This window comes from Littorina saxatilis, linkage group LG8 (genome assembly GCF_037325665.1).
Source record: "Littorina saxatilis isolate snail1 linkage group LG8, US_GU_Lsax_2.0, whole genome shotgun sequence".
Lineage (NCBI taxonomy): Eukaryota > Metazoa > Mollusca > Gastropoda > Littorinimorpha > Littorinidae > Littorina > Littorina saxatilis.
In genome coordinates this window covers 34,515,325-34,532,238 of record NC_090252.1, presented here as the reverse complement: position 1 = coordinate 34,532,238, position 16,914 = coordinate 34,515,325, and the positions used below count along the sequence as shown (strand labels likewise).

The window sequence follows — 16,914 nt, the reverse complement described above, 5'->3', positions numbered from 1 at the left end:
AGCGTAGAGTGCTGCCCTGTCACGTAGTCTCAAACCAAATTGGAAATCCAAAGCATCATTATAATCATCCTCATCTCATTAATCATCCAACATATAAATTGTCCTTGCTCTTGTGGCCCTTCATGCCCGGAGCTCTCGATCTTGGTGACCTTGGTCTCAGTGTTCCTGTTCGATCTTTCCCTGAATAGTAGTTCTGCTGTCAGTCTTCAACGTGTGACGTTCTGGGGGGTCGACGGAGGGACGTGGTGGCGGTCTGCTCTCTGGAGGGGATGCTCACTCAGTCTGGCTCCGCGACTTAAAGTCAATGTCGTTTGTAGGGGGCATAGTAGGTAGTGGGCTGCGTCCGTTAGCTCGGGACAGACCCACTACTGAACACCGTCGAAGTGACTCAGCAGAAGTGCAGTGTCATCTTCCGAGGGTAGCCTACCGCAGCGACCCGACCCCTGAGCGTCTGTCTGTAAAATCGACAAGTCTGGCAGCGGAAAGAAATTCAGAGATGGTTGGAGCAGCGAGTGCAGGGACGGGGCGGTGTGAGAGCACAACAGGACAAGGGAACAAGTGTAAAGACGAAAAGAAAACAAAAAACAAAAAAACAAACCCAACTTATGTACAGACCTGCTAGTGACTTATCCCCCTTCGTGTGTACACGCATGCAAGCACAAGACCAAGTGCGCACGGAAAAGATCCTGTAATCCATGTCAGAGTTCGTTGGGTTATAGAAACACAAAAATACCGAGCATGCTTCCCCCACAAGCGGCGTATGCTGCCTAAATGGTGGGGTAAAAACCGGTCATACACGTAAAAACGCACTTGTGCAAAAACATAAGTGAACGTAGGAGTTTCAGTCCATGAACGAAGAAGAAGAAACTCAACTACAGTTTGCAAGAAAGCAACGCTTACAAAGTCGTCAAGAAGTAGATTTGCAATGCTACCAAGTGACGACTGACAGCTATACCTCTAGATTTGTGTTTGACTAATTCAGTAATTGGTGCTAGAAATGCACTCATACTTGAATTTGAAGGTAGAACTAAAATGTTATGATGTCAAGACTCGGATGGTTAAAAAAAATACTCTTCCTCTGTTTATCTGTCTTCTAGTAATTGCTGTGTTTATCAGCACATGCTAGTGAGTACAGCAGATTTGAACAAACAGTCCTAGCACAGGAAAAAAAGCTTTGTTTTTGTATTTGCCGATCACAATTCTCTCCAAATTAAATTCCAATTAAAGCCTGACTCAAAAATGGGTCAAAAAGTCCGAAATCATAACAAAAATTGACCCGCTGGTCGAGACTAATAATTCTACATCTAGGGTTGTTATTCAATGTTTTGTGCAACTCAAGCCATTAACATTTTGAATACCCGATGCTACCCTACCCAGTAAGAGGCGACTAACGGTTCTGTTTCTTCTCTTCTTTTGTCTTATTTCTGCCTTACCAGTCCTTTCACCTATATTTCCTTCCAAGAAAACTCTCCCTACTATTCCCAGCAGTTTTCCAATTCTTTTCTTGTTGTCTTATTTCTACCTGACTGGATCCATCACCTTTATTTCACTTACCAAAAGTCTTCTTTTCCACATCCTTATTTCTCTGCACCCCGCATGTCGTATGAGACGACTAACGGATTCTGTTTCTCCTTTAACCCTTGTTAAGTGGTTCTTGTATAGAATATAGTCAATGTTTGTAAAGATTTTAGTCAAGCAGTATGTAAGAAATGTTTAGTCCTTTGTACTGGAAACTTGCATTCTCCCAGTAAGGTCATATATTGTACTACGTTGCAAGCCCCTGGAGCAATTTTTTGATTTGTGCTTTTGTGAACAAGAAACACTTAACAAGTGGCTCTATCCCATCTCCCCCCTTTCCCCTATCCCATCTCCCCCCTTTCCCTCGTCGCGATATAACCTTCGTGGTTGAAAACGACGTTAAACACCAAATAAAGAAAGAAAGAACATTTTGAACTGTTACGAAATATTTCCTTGGTTTTCTCTCACACTAATTGTTACTGTTCTGTGAGTCAGTTCATGATTGAGATTATTTAGCTTTTCTCACCTGTACAGTAAGTTGTTCAACCTAACTGTCGGCGTTTTACTTTTCCTGTTCATGTTCCTAACTCCACAAACATGCACCAAAAATCTGACAGACGGCAGTTATGAACTTCTCGGTCGAAAAGGTCACATCATGTACTTGTGTCACTGTGAAAATTTTTGACGCTCTGTTATTTAGAGTTCCCACAAAGCAAAATTTCGCAAAACGCTCCAAATTTCAGTTTGTAGTTTATCGACCTTAAGTATGCAAGACTTTTTCACCCCTCTGTATGCTGAAGCACAATGGCTCTCCCAGCGGTGCACTTTTATGTACTGTAAGGAGTATAGATTTATACACAAAAACGTACCAGAAACCCCCCGCGGGTTAGGGGGAGTCCCATATTGGTTGGGACGAGAAAGAATTTACCCGATGCTTGCCAGCATGTCGTAAGAGGCGACTAACGGTTCTGTTTCTCCTTTTACCCTTGTTAAGTGTTTCTTGTATAGAATATAGTCAATGTTTGTAAAGATTTTAGTCAAGCAGTATGTAAGAAATGTTAAGTCCTTTGTACTAGAAACTTGCATTCTCCCAGTAAGGTCATATATTGTACTACGTTGCAAGCCCCTGGAGCAATTTTTTGATTAGTGCTTTTGTGAACAAGAAACAATTAACAAGTGGCTCTATCCCATCTCCCCCCTTTCCCGTATCCCATCTCCCCCCTTTCCCCATCACGATTATAACCTTGAATGGTTGAAAACGACGTTAAACACCAAATAAAGAAAGAAACGTACCAGAAATTCATGCAGGGGGGTTCTGCTATGCACTTATATAGACCTGAAAAGATCGGGTCCCAGGATGTGCTAAATTCTCTTTATCCTTTGTCCGTGGCTACTGTTTTCAGACTGTAATCATTTACTATGCCTCGTGCAAGCCCCATGCAATGCCAGTTATGCGGAGGAACACCAGAGGTTAGAGCAGCAGATGTAGCTGTTCCATGCTAAGTTTAGTATGTGAGCAGCACTCATGGTTGTTAGCGCAAAAGCAGGCCAGGCGACTTCAGACATAATTATGGCGTCTAGAGAAGTGATGGAGGGAAACCCCAGATAAAAAAAACTGTGACGTTTCCATACAGAATGTACACTTGGCTTAATTGTCTTCGAAGACATTAAGATAGAGTTATGCTGGATCTGTACTGAATCGAATTTATAGAGTAGATCTAACCAATACAACACGATGCTTTTATGAGGTGCTTAGAGAATTTCCAAAAGTCGGCATCTTCTCGACATGAGCGCTCCAGGAATCATCTGTTAGGGAGGAATGTGCCTGGTCTTGGGTTCTTGTGGTTAGAATTTGGGGTCCCAGGATTCCCTTGGTAGACTATTTGTGGGGAGCCCTGAATGCCTATACATTCATTTAAGAGGTGAAAGTAACAATTAACATAATCTGTATCCCCAGAGTCTGCTCCAACTATTTATTCTTTTTTTGATGACTGATTCATTATAGCTTTGTGTAATGGTACATGTTTATCTGTCTCTCCTCCATGTGTGAATGCAAACAAAAATGGCTACATTTTACAACTTGCACATTCTTTCCATGAGGTATATCCTTTCACTTTTGCAATGATTTAAAATAATTCTGTGTTTTGCCAGACACATCAGAGCTGCAACGATCAGAGACCTGACAGTTGGAAGCAAGTGCATGTATGGTGTTAGAGTGGCCTTCAACTCTGGTGGGCATGGGCCTCTTACGACCTTGGAGGCAGACATCTTACCATACAGTTTGTACTTTATGTTTTCGATTAATTATGAATGGTCAGGTTAACAGGGATGGGAATTGTACGCTTTTTGGCATCTTTGTTCTTGTCTTAATGATGAGTGTTCTCATCTTTGGGGAGAAGGGACTGATAGTTCTAAGTGAATGGAATCATACCGTTGCATCAATGCAAAAATGCACTAATGCACAAATCGAAAATCACAAGTTTCCAGCGAAAGTCTAGGGACTTGTAAACACAGAAACCTAGCATGCATTATACGCCCAAAGACTGCATGACACATTTGCTTATATGGCAGGGTAAAAATAAAAACAAAGTGTCGCCCTCACTATAGGTGACCCTAAAAGTTTTTAAAGCTCGGGAACGCACAAGAAGAACACACACACACCTTTTTTCCTTCATCTATACAGCCGGAGTTTGCCTTTTGACCTAAAAATTACAAGATTTTACTCAAGGATTTCTTTGTCTAGTTATAGACTGTTCGTATAGACCAGACACTTGGCCACACATAGCACCTGGTTTTCAAAGAAATCATTAAGTGAATATTAAAAATAATGGTCACAGTTCGCGGTCATGAAAAAGCTTGCTGAAGCTCTATTTTTCATGATTTGCTAACTTCGACCATTGTTTTTAACAGTCACTGAGACTCAGCATTGTAACCTCTACATCTTCGGGACTATATATAAGGCACTTCGTTGTAAAAGTCGCAAACCCCGTTTTTAAAGGTAAAACGAGAAAAGTCCACACAATTCGATGCATCAGAGCCACAACCATGTATCGATCACAACATTTGGGATTTTTTTTTTTTGCTCAGGTTTTAAGTTTGCTTCATCAAGATTGATATCACAAATGCCTAATTTCGATAAGTAAAATATTTCAAAGGTTATGATGGAAAAATGGTTGTTGCACTGGGCTGAAACACTCACAATCTACAAGCAACAACCATGTATACGGCACAGTCCTAGTGTGGCTTGTTGGAAAAGGAAGAGAGAAGCAGATATCAACGGGCCACTACCCAAATACCTCTGTCTTGCTAGATTGTGGTTTCGGGGGAACTCTAGTTTAGAGTGATTCTCCCTATGCCAGAGTGCAGCATTATCTAGTAACATGATTGTTCCCCGGGAGGAGGGCTGGAAGCAGTGGCCCTTCCTGGGGGAACACTAAATCAGCTGTCAGCACCACGACTGTGGCCTGGGGAGTCTCGGTGCCCATGCAACGGTGCCCATGCAACGGGACTTTTTATCTCAACAACCACGCACCTGGGGGCTCTAATGGTACCCTTTCTCACGCTCTATTATCTGCTAGTTTAATTTCTCTTCTGCACTGGGACGTTTGCTTTTCATTTGGATGCTTTACTCGCAACAAACAACAGCCACTTCAAGTGCTCCACAGTTTGCAATTGTACATTGCGGTAACTTGGTAAGTGATTTACTTGTTTTTAATTTTCAGATAATTGAATTAAGAAATGTATGATTGGTTAACAATTCACCAAATAGATAAAAACTTTCTATCAAAATGGAGAGAACAAAACCTGTGCTTAATAAACAAATAACATCTAATGTGTTATCTTTAATGTCTTTTGCCTTCTCTTAAAATGTATCTTATGTATTCATTCTCTCTCTCTCTCTCTCTCTCTCTCTCTCTCTCTCTCTCTCTCTCTCTCTCTCTCTCTTTTGTTATTTTTACATTCATAAAAAGTATTATTAATAGATTAGTCCCTCCCATGGGCGAGGGCTGGATGTAAAAAAGCACCTGTTTGCTAATACCATTACCCTCGTTAATAAAGAATTTGTCTTCTCTCTCTCTCTCTCTCTCTCTCTCTCTCTCTCTCTCTCTCTCTCTCTCTCTCTCTCTGTCTCTGTCTCTGTCTCTGTCTGTCTGTTTGTTTGTCTGTCTTTCTGTTTCTGTCTCTCTATCCCTGCCCCTGTCTCTCTATCCCTGCCCCTCTCTCTCTGTCTCTCTCTCTCTCTCTCTCTATGTTGACTGTAAGGCTTTGTTGAATGCTATTCCATTGTTTAAAATGAATGAACAAAACAGATTATTTTTCTTGCAGCATGAACGTGATATGGACCAAGACGACTGGTCAGATTGGTCAGACTGGCCAGAATCAGTCGCAGCATCTGTTGACTCTGACAGTGTCTTACTTGGATCACCGCAAAGTCAGAATGAAGATACCATTTTAGATTCAGCTGCAGGTGGTAAGTCACACACACACACACACACACACACACACACACACACACACACACACAAACACACACACAGATACACACACACACACATCTATAGACACACACACACGCACATACACATACACACACACACACACACACACACACACACACACACACACACGTAGCACGCACGCGCGCAACTGGCGAGGGATGGGAGTAGGCTATGTTGACTAGGCTTGTATGGTACTCAGTACCGAAGACAATGTGTTCCTCTGCCTGTGTTGATGTTATTTAGTTCTGGTGTTTGTTTATTGAAGATCAATTGGTTTTTTACACGGTAGAAACCAATGTTTTGCAACTTGTTGGGGCTATTTTTCACTTTCTCTGAAACTATTCAAATGTTTATTACCTGCACATAAATACGTGATCACAGTGACTGTCAATAAGGGCGTTCAATAATTTCCTTTTATTTTTAATACTGCATAATTATGCAAGATAAAACAAAACTGATTGAACACTGTGACTACTCTTGTGGGCAGATGGTGAACTTGAAGCAGCTCTCAGTGCCAGCCGGAACAACGAAACATTGTACCAGCTGGCCATTCGTCTGCACAACAAAAGACTCGACTGTCGTCTGCATGCCAACGCTATGACAAGGGAACCAGTCTATTCCTGATGGAAACTGTTTTTTTAAAGCGGCATCATATCACGTGACCACCCACGACGATAAGTGCGTTGAGGCAGGCCTTATGTGACCACATTTTAGAAAACCCGACTCACTTATGAAGCGGGTTTTTCCTTGAGAGCACAGAAACCGCGAGAAATGCTGTCACTGCCTTGCGTTCTCACGGCGTATGGGATAACTGCGCCAATGACGTCATGCCTCTTGACCTATCGAACTTCACCAAACGGCGGGTGAAAATATTCATAAGCAGAACATCTCCAGCGGTGATCAACATGACGCCCACTCTACCAGGCTGTCAAGGTGACGCATTCAACCCAATCTATCTGGCCCTGCTGACACCACCTGGTGTCCCACAACATTATGATGGTTTCTTTGGCCGCAAGGAGATCTGTGTACACAATAGACAAGACATTTCTGGAGTCTGGGCACACTCACATGGAGTGTGATTCAATGCATGCCTGCATTGAGAGAGCAAAAAAGAACGTCACTATTCACATTCCTGACCAGTGGAACACTGTGTTGCAAATGGCAAGACCATCAGCGCCATACACAGTGGTCCCTATCAAGCATTCGGACATACAAGACTTTAAAATGCTGGCTTCCTCGTCTATGAGAAATACAAAAACAGATAGTTCCGGTACTCGCATATTGTGGACAAAGATAAAGTGGATCCGTTATGGCAAGGGAGAAACTGACACCTTGTTTTTCAAGTATCGGCCAGGGGATCCATTCAACCTGCTGAAGACAAGGGGGTCCACTGGACGGCGTAGGCGGCAGCCAGCACCACCAGAACATCTGTCTGCCCGCTATAGCAGGCGCCAGCCAGTGTCGTCAACAAAGAAGGCGGATCTCCTGGACCTTTGTCGTCTCGGCATTGTGCCCGAGCAGCACCACAACTTCTATCACAAACTGCCCAGTGAGAACTCAGCCCCTGGCCCCTGACCGTTTGGCTGAGCCGGATGCCACAGAAGATACAGACACAGATGAAGACTATGGCGTTGTTCGTTATACTCAGAAGCTTGCTGATTAATCCACGTCATTGCTGTCGTTATCATCATCATCATCATCATCATCATCATCATCGTCATCGTCATCATCGTCATCGCTGTAACTACCATCATTACGTGTACGGGACGCAAACATATACATAAGGATGCTACCATTGACTGTTTTGAGAAAAAGTTCCACCTTGAGTTCAGAGAACACATATTGATCAGGTGACTCGATGTTGTCATTCATGCTTTTCATGTGAAGACTGAACATGCCTAGAAAAGAGCAAGACAATTACTTAAAATCGGAAAACAAACAAAGATTCCCATCTGTGTGATATAAATTGTCAAAAATGTTGCTGCTTAGTTGTTAACAATGTATAATCACAGTGCAACGAAACACTGACAGTGAAGTGAGAAAACATTGCTGTGTGTATGACTGTATTGTAATTTTCATGGTGGAATGCCAGAAAGATTTCCTGTCGGTTCAAGAAAAAGGTAAGATAAAACCATTTCGTTTCCCTTAATACAATAAAAAAAATTACCCTCCATCCTGGCTTTTAGTTTTTTTTTAATCCTGTCATGTTATATCTCCTATGACGGTGAACCATTCTCCGGGCCACAAACAGCTATTACACAGATAAGCTGGTTGTCACTGTGGAAGTTCTCTGAGTTGTTTCTCGGGATACAGGCCACAATAGTGTAGGTTGCTGTGCACTGTTTTGGCTCAACTTTTGATCGGGTTTTCAGTACAATTCTACACGGAAGATCCCTTTATTGTTTTTATTTTAATTTTTTGGCATGTTATCATTATCTTTTTTTTTTCAAGGAGCTTACAAATAAAACAAAACAGTATTTTGCTTGCTTTCCATGATTTTTGCGAACTTTTACATTAAAGTACATATTTTTTCCTCAGCATCAAAACTTCAATCACAGATTTATAAGAACGTCCATTTTGGAGATACATCCAGGTTGTGGCTCTGATGCATCGAATTGGCACTCACATAACCGGCGCAAGCCAAAGAACATACAGAGTGAAAATACATTTGTTCGGGGATGTGCGGAAAGGTCAAAGCCACTACTCATATGGTTGGCCTTGTGACCTCGGGGTCAATGACCAATATTTTTTGCTGCAACCTGCAGCTGCCCTTGGTTACAGACACTGACTTTTTTTTTACCTTAGGTCAATGAGAGTTTTCAACTATGAGACCGATGCCTTTGATACCGGTTAATAGTGCACATGGGGACAAAGTTGAGGGGAAAAATTGCGCCTTATAATCCCGATAGTATGGTGCTTGTATTTTTGTGCTGCACCCTAAACTTTACCATTGTCTACTTTTCAGAGCCAGAAGCAAATGAAAGTAGCCCATGGGATGTTGGTTATGTGATGCTGGCTATTTTTGTGGGTGCAGCTGTCTGTGTTGGACTATATTGCATAGTAAAGCGGTGAGTAAAATGCATACCATATATTTGTTACACACACACACACAAACTTACAATTTGGTTACCTGAAATAGTGGTCCTGATTGTACCTGTTTACACAACCACAAATTAAGGGGATTGCACACTGACTAATAGCGTGTACCCTATTGCCAAAACTTGCCCACTACATGCACACCAATCATTTGGCAGTTGTGAGTTGTTGAAAATCCAGTTAGATATTATTTAAAGGGCAGCTGTCGGGTTGTGGCTCTCAAAATCTGTTCCTTAGAATGAGTTATCATGTAACTGAAACTATACTTAAAAGTTACTTGGTGATTTTGACAGCTTGATAACACAAGTCCGAAGACTTTAGACATGCTACAATGTCTTTAATCGAAGAAAGTTTGCATTCTTGGCCGAGTCAATGCAGCCCGCTCGAAAATTACTTCCCTTGGACGCGTGACGTCAGCCGCGGAATCGGCCGGGTTGAACGGTGCTCTCTTTATGCCGTGTAATGGGCGCAATCGGGTTGTCTAGTCAAGCCCTCAAGCATACTTCACGGGTAGGTGAAGAGAAACTTAGGATGGGGTGACTTCTTCCAGGCCAAAATTTCGCAGTAAAAAACGGAGTTCATAACATGTCTTCTGTCCCCCTCCTGCTTTTGTTCCACTTGATCCCTGTTTTTGTTCAACTTATTGGCAGATATTGTCACGCGTCGAGGAACACAAACACACTCACACACAGACACACACACACACACACACACACACACACACACACACACACACACACACACACACACACACACACACACACACGTGTTATCACACATCAGTATACACACACACACACACACACACACACACACACACACACACACACACACACACGATAACCATCACAAACACAGTTTGACAAATTCATCTTTGATTTTTTGCGGCCGAACCCCCCTCCCCCATTTTCCACACGAGATCCACTGTTTCATCTTTGTCTCCGTCTCTCTTCCCTTTATCTTATCTCGTCTATCTACTTGAGTGAGTAACTGAAGATGTATTATCATCATCTCTTTCCTAGATTTTCCCACCGACAGAGTTGGCTTTTGTCTTGAATTCAGTACCTCACACGTACACGGTAATTGGTGTGACACCTCAAGCGGACCTTCTTCATAAGTGTACAGTGTCTGCTGACAAGGGACACGAGGGTCTGTGGTTGAGCAACTTTATGGTTTAACCAGGTGGACTGGAGGAGTAGCAACAGCATGTGAACCACTTTAGAAATGACTTGTAAAGGTTGCAGTCGGTCAGATCAAAGAAGAGAACATGTGAACGTGGGTCTTGAGAAGATATTACCATCCTAATACTTTACTTTGTGCAAGAATCAATCACGCGTACAGCATTACAGATGTCCAGCTGTAGTCTACATTGTACTGTAAACTTCACAGCGGCCTTATCGGCTTCCTCGAGTGACGTCACAGCAAGGCTCGGTCGCGGATTTTGAGTCGTTTCGGCCTGCCAACTGCTTCGTTTTTTTGCGGATTGTGAGAACTAGCAGAAAGTTTCACGCATTTTAATGGTTTCAAACTAATGATGAAAGTGTCTTCTTCTGGACCAAATCAACAGTCTTTAGTTGTTGAATCAACTCGGAAAACTATTAAACGCGTTTTTGCACGCGACTCCGCGCATTTTTGAGACCAGGCAACCCGACAGCTGCCCTTTAAAATCCCTCCAGGAAAAAACACCTTTTGAGACCCTCAATTTCAGACACAAACACAGACACACACATGCACATACGTTAAAGTTACTGAACTTGTAACATCCACATGGGTGGGGTGCTTCCGGTTTATCCTGGAAATCCGGATTCGTAATGTCTGTGGTGACGTTTTCTTGGTTGCTAATTATACAAATCCTTGAGCGTCTGGGGGCCCCCGGCCAGACCCCCCCTTAACATTCTTCAGGACTCATGACATTTTTCAGTCCCGCCCATGCATCCAAGTGCACGGAGCCCCCAGGGCTTTCAGTTATCCCTTAGGCAGCTATCAGGCATGGGAATTGTCTGCGGATCCGCTAATTTCAGCGGTTTTTTTGAGTCACTTGAGAAAAAGTGACTCTATGTAATCGGTCAGTGTTAGTCTGTCCGGCCGGCCGTCCGGCCGGCCGGCCGTAGACACCACCTTAACGTTGGACTTTTCTCGGAAACTATCAAAGCGATCGGGCTCATATTTTGTTTAGTCGTGACCTCCAATGACCTCTACACTTTAACGATGGTTTCGTTGACCTTTGACCTTTTTCAAGGTCACAGGTCAGCGTCAAAGGAAAAATTAGACATTTTATATCTTTGACAAAGTTCATCGGATGTGATTGAAACTTTGTAGGATTATTCTTTACATCAAAGTATTTACATCTGTAGCCTTTTACGAACGTTATCAGAAAAACAAGGGAGATAACTAGCCTTTTCTGTTCGGCAACACACAACTTAACGTTGGGCTTTTCTCGGAAACTATAAAAGTGACCGGGCTCAAATTTTATGTGAACGTGACTCATTGTGTTGTGAATAGCAATTTCTTCCTGTCCATCTGATGCCTCATATAATATTCAGAACTGCGAAAGTGACTCGATCGAGCGTTTGCTCTTCTTGTTTAGAGGAGTTTCAGCGGGGAAAAAAAATTCAGCGGGAATGTCACGATTAGGTGACATGGATCAAGAAAGTGTCACTCGGTGGGGTGCCTTCTCTTGGTCAATTGCGATAGAAAGCGCCTGTGCTTTCTGTCAACGGATGTGGGTTTTGCTGACAGCGCAAAACGAACACGGGTATTTTGTGTTGCACGGATTTCACGGGGGTGATTTCTGCTGTCGAGGCAGAATTGGCGATAGCTGAACTTGGGAAGTGACAGGGTTAGTCACGTGATTTTGTCAAGGTTGTCTGTCTGAGACATGTTAACTGGACACTCGAAAACTCAGCGCTGGGGAGAACGGTCGGTGTCTTATATTTCCTGCTAGTTTGAAGGACTTCATCGCTTTGAGTTCTGCATTGATATTCAACGCGACGCTCTGCATATGTACAGGAGGGCTTCAGGAAACTTCAGTTTAACCTTTAAAGCGCGATGGGCCACGATCGTGGCTTCACGGTAGAGTGCGATGGGCCACGTTCGTGGCTTTGTTTACGTATGGTCGGAAATCGTCCGACTATCATCGGCAGCCTTCGTAAAACTGCCTCGTTTTGGTTTAGTCACTTCCTCCATGTGTTGTGATCCCCGCCATTTACATTTTGTGACTTTGTAGCTCGATTTTTTTGCAAAAATGAGCGATGCTGAAAGCGACAACAATGATGAGAGGAATGTTGATGACACCAGCGAGGAGTCAGTTGTTGGAAGCGACAGTGATGACGGTGAGTGAAGTAGCTTTCTTGTTTCGATACTTGCATGCGTTGGCTTCGTTGTTTGTTGTTCATTCTGAAAGTGGGTCACTGGTGCAGTCGACGGTGATGGGGAAGGGAGGGGGGGGGGGGGCGGGGCAGGTTAGGCATGGATCCATTGGTAATTCTGGCCAAAATAAAGCTAGCAGACTGGGAATTTTGAATTGAAAGCATTCTTGCTGCTTCTCAAAACAACATAAAGTTAAAAAAAATTAATGACAATAATTTTATTTACTGTTTTTGCCCTTGGTTGTGTCAAATATTGAAGAAGACATAAGTGGGCGTGGCATGGGCGGATGAGTCTCCAGCAAATAATACATTGCTTATAATTTCAGTGGCTAAATTTGTATAGATGTCATGATGTGCTGTTTGATTTATCATACTATTCTTTGAAATATATTTTTGATTTCAATCCAGATTCTTTGAAATATTGCTGTTCAGATGCAAATTTAGAGTGAAACATGTGAAATTAAAACGAGCAGTTTGGAATCTTTTGATATCCCAAAAAGATCATATATTGCAGAAAACAGATATTATAATTAAAGCAAAAATGCTCATTAGTCTTCTCCTTTTTTGTTTGTTTATTTAGAATCTGGGGAGAGTGCTGCTGAGGACAGTGGTGGTGAGACTGAGAGTGATGGAGGAGACGCAGGCGGAGTTGCCCCTGTGGCTGGCGTGTGGCTGTATCAACAAGCGACCCAGGAACTAGGCTTGTGCCTTCAGCAGCAACAACAGGATACTTATGAGATAGTATCTACAGTTTTGTGCCATTTTTGAGTGATTTTGACACTGTGACAGACAGACCATACCTTTCAAATACCATGGTAGACTTTTTGGATTACCTGTTTGTGGAGCTTGTTGGATACATTTTGTGGGATATCCCCAGCTACATACCAGGTACAGTCTCTTTTTTATTTTTATCACATTCTACATTATCTCTACTTTCCAAAAATGTATAGGTTTACCTATCTAGTGTTACTAATAAGCATATAAGAGCCTTAAAACAGAACACAGGTAGTGGCGGCTAATTATTCTTTGTTTTAACCATAATTTCTGAGAGCAACAATAATTATATCTAGCACTGTAAGGGTTAAGACCACTTTCTCTCCGTTCACATGCGGTCTGACGTTGACGGGTCGTCAAATTCTCTTCGCTGTGCGGTGAGGAATTTTCACCACATAAAGTATTCAGCAAGAGGGTGAATGGGGTATCGCTGTTGACGAACGGGGGCCATTCAAAGGAGGAAGCGGTTTTCGCTTCAATGAGAGAGCTACCTACATAGGCTTTTGAGGTAATAAATCATTATTTAACGCTGTTGACGAGTCTGTGTTTGTGGATTGAAATACTCTGTTGTTCTTTCCAGGTTAGCGCATAATTTGCTCTTTGTGACGCTAAAATACTAATCTGTATATGGTTTTTGCAGATATGGAGAGAAGGAAGGAAAATGACTGATTTGTTGTTGTAAAAGTCCGTTTGTGCAGGCCCACGTGCTCGATGAAATATGTCAGGGTGACATGTTTAAAGGTGGGGTGTGAGGGGTAGCATGACATGTCTAATGCACCGAGGCTTTTTGTTGCAGCTTTTCTTCATTTCTACCTGCTACGGTTGCTGGCTGTTTTTGCTGCCTATCTGCGGGACGCTGTTATCTGCGGGATGCTGTAACCGGATCGTCCGCGGAGTGATGTAACCAGCTAACCGGCTAACCAGCGACTGGGTGTGGCGCCTGATGTCTCCACTGTTCCCTGCTTCGTCACCACGCTAACCAGCACTTCATTCGACGGAGCAGTTGTGCAGACTATGAACTAATTACAGGCCGTCCACTCGGTGGCACAACAAAGCTAAGTTGCACCATGTCTTATGCACCCTTATTACCACCTGGTCATCTGTGATATTCATGATTATACGCGAGTGGTGACAGCGTGGGGTTTGACACCTGCATAAATTAGCACTTTTGGCAGATCAGCTATATATTTCTTAACTTTACACGGGATCAGCGTGTTACTATAATTTTCTATACTCTAACTGGCATTTTGTCAGTGACCTCTTGGTATTTTACGTTTTGAACGTAAAAGAACATATTTTGAGTGAAGTCTTGAGGGAGGTGGCGAGTTATTACATAAACAGGCGTCTGAAACTTATACTTTTGTTGATTCTATTTAATTGTATGACTGCGAGAGTGGATCGTGGTGTGGTTAGTTAGTTAGAAGTAACTAACCGTTTCATAATCACCTTATGTGATATAGTGAAACGTGACAGGGAAAAGAAAAATCCCTCAAAAATCGTATATGAGGTTTTTATTGTCAAACGGTCGGGTGTCTTCAAATGGCACAAGCCACTATCCGGAACTGACGGTTGACTTCAGCTTTTGTAGTCTTGGCTGTCCCACGTTATATGAAACAGACGTTCGCGCAACATCCGCTGCATGTGGTTTACTTGTCCGAGACAAAGACGCGTCTCTTGTGTTCGATTTGAAAGAAAACTTCATGTCTTCGGTATCGAATATTGTTCGACGCGGCCAGGATTATGACGAAAAAGGTGTGGTTAACCAGTGGAAATGGGATTGGGTTTCCAAAGAGGTTAAAGTTGGTGACAAGCAAGAGCGGATCGGTGAACACATATGAAAAGTCGACACGCCCGGTCAAACAAGATCTGAAGATGCACCCTTTGTGACAGAGAAATTATGTACAGCAATCATGGTTTCATTGCACTCAGCGAGCATCTACTAACGAAAAGTTTTTTTTTTAAATTTTTTATCATTGTATTATTCATTCCCTTTGATTCAATACCTGGAATAAGAGAAAGTTAAAGATGAGCTGGATCCTATCACATGTTTCCTCGTGGGTTTGACAAGTATGATTGAGAGTGAGAGCAGTCAGTGAATGTTTGCAAGAAAGTCATAAAGTATGCACAATCCTTTGTTCAGAATTTTTAAAACTTAAAGTTGCAGCTAAAACACCTGCATATTTATGTAAAATTAAATGCTAAACTTTGTCCCAAATACCCCTCAGATTGCGTAGATTTTGATCTTTAAAAAATTTGTTTCGGGGGGAGGACCCCCGGATCCCCCTGTTTTTGGGTCCCTCTCCTGTTTTCAGCTGACTTTTTATTCACCATTCCCATGCCTGAGCTATTCGTTTGAAAAAATACCAAGTTTCATTGACTTTCATGCAACTTAGGAGTAAAAAAAACTGCCATTTTTTTACGAATTAATTTTGAGCATTCTCCAGAGAGGAAAGCGCGGTCCTCAATCAGGCTCATATCAGGTCCCGCACGTGAACTAATTATGTCAAAAGCCTACATGGAAGTCTATCAGTCTCAGTGAGAGGGAGAATTCTTTCCATTTTGGGTACTTAACGTCAAGACATTCTGTTTGATTATGTAAGAAAATTGTAAAAGGTGGTATGTGGGTCCATTTTAAATTGGCATATATACTGCACACGGCCTTGAGCCCCAAAACGTGATCATGGGAAATGGTACTGGCAAACCACATAAAGTTTATTTTGGCTGGCAACACCAAAGGTATGTGAAGTCAGAGATTATAGTTGTGCACAGCTTTTGACTGTTGATATTGTTATAAAAATTGCGAAAAAACACAAATCGTTGCTTTAGTGGTAAGCTTACAGAGAAAACATGGGATCTTAGTGCTGTAACTCCTGCACAAAGATCCCATGTTTTCTCTGTAAGTGTAAGCTTCATTAAATTACATATTCTTACTCCAATTCTCATGAATGCATTGACTTCAGTCTCACATGCTAGATGTCGAAAAAACCACTCAAATTACCTGCCCTTAGAAGGGTGGTAACCAAGCAAAACGAAACGCCATAGCCGTAGCTATGGGCTAACCATGCTCAGTTACCCATAACACCCTGCGCGCCCCGTGAGCGCCAGCATCCGGAATAATCATTCTCGACTTTCGACAGCACACGGCGGACGTGTCGTTAGTTGTCACTCACTTTTGGCCTTCACATGGCGGCTCGGCCGTGAGGCTAGCTGTTTCTTGTGGGTCTACCTGTCCTTCTACCTTTTGGTGAGATCTTTCTGTTTTTGTTTGGTTGATAGCTTGTTGTTTGGAACAGGCACGCAGAATTTTTCGTTCTGGGTGACTGTTTTTCGCTGGTCTTAAAATGGCCGTCAAAGCTTAATTTTGCGCGAGATTGTAAGGGGACAAGGCTTTTAGCCCTGTTCTCAACTCGCTTACCCTGTTGGGGTTTATTCAGCCGGGGCCTTCAGCCTATAGGCTCCTTAAAGACTGAATTGTTTGAATTTAGTCCTCCGTTTACGGGGGACTTAACGATGTTTTGTGTTTTGTATTTCGCAGCTGTTTCTGGCGTGATCGGCGGTTCCCGCCCTCTCGTTCTGCAGCTTCGCACTGTGGTCTAGTGCAAATGGCCGGTTCGGTTCAGCCCGTTTTTGCCTCTGGTGGCTCTGGGCTGTTCACGTTC

At 42.7% G+C, this 16,914-nt stretch overlaps 1 protein-coding gene across 1 annotated transcript in view; it reads right to left on the bottom strand.

The window, feature by feature from the left end:
• The window catches only part of LOC138972282 (nucleolar and coiled-body phosphoprotein 1-like), a 182,091-nt gene that overhangs the window by 63,668 nt on the left and 101,509 nt on the right, over nt 1–16,914 (bottom strand). The window lies entirely within an intron of this gene.